The sequence below is a fragment of the Trachymyrmex septentrionalis genome, unplaced genomic scaffold (genome assembly GCF_001594115.1).
Source record: "Trachymyrmex septentrionalis isolate Tsep2-gDNA-1 unplaced genomic scaffold, Tsep1.0 scaffold37, whole genome shotgun sequence".
In the NCBI taxonomy this organism is placed as follows: Eukaryota; Metazoa; Arthropoda; class Insecta; order Hymenoptera; family Formicidae; genus Trachymyrmex; species Trachymyrmex septentrionalis.
The window spans coordinates 957,625-958,140 of record NW_017305536.1 but is presented as its reverse complement, the minus strand read 5'-3'; the positions used below and the strand labels follow the sequence as shown (position 1 = coordinate 958,140).

Sequence of the window (516 nt, the reverse complement as noted above, 5' to 3'; positions counted from 1 at the left end):
GTATCAGCGTAAATATTCGAACCTAAGACCTCTGGAGTGCTAACACATTAACTGAGCTATAAACTCTGAGCTATAATTGCATGCTTAGAGTAACTCCGGCAAATACGCCGCGCTAGGATTTACGCCGCAGAAATGAGAAAAAATAGAAGGAGTGGGAGTAATTTTCCCACAACTACTGTTACATGCCTTTATGTTGCATGCCTCTATTAGTATTCTGTTATGATTTCAGCTTCTTACTATTAATATTAATAAATTTATTGTGAGTTGAATCGATTTGTCACTGTAATAAGTAACGCCATCATGAATTATAATCTACATAAAATGATTAATGTAGAGCGTGTAAAAGACTTAATGATTATTTCGTGATACATACGTGTGGTGGAATAGTAAAACATGTTGTGTAGCAAAATACAAGTGCTTTGCTTCTGTATTCTTTATTTAGTTTGTTGTCTTAGTAGTAAATAATACTTAATAAATTAAGTTTTTAATAAGCACGGCGTATATTCCCGGAGTTAC

At 33.5% G+C, this 516-nt stretch overlaps 1 protein-coding gene across 1 annotated transcript in view; it reads left to right on the top strand.

Moving 5' to 3' along the window:
• Window positions 1-516, top strand: part of LOC108750778 (neurobeachin-like) — a 215,533-nt gene that overhangs the window by 207,709 nt on the left and 7,308 nt on the right. The gene's annotated exons all lie outside the window — the stretch shown is intronic.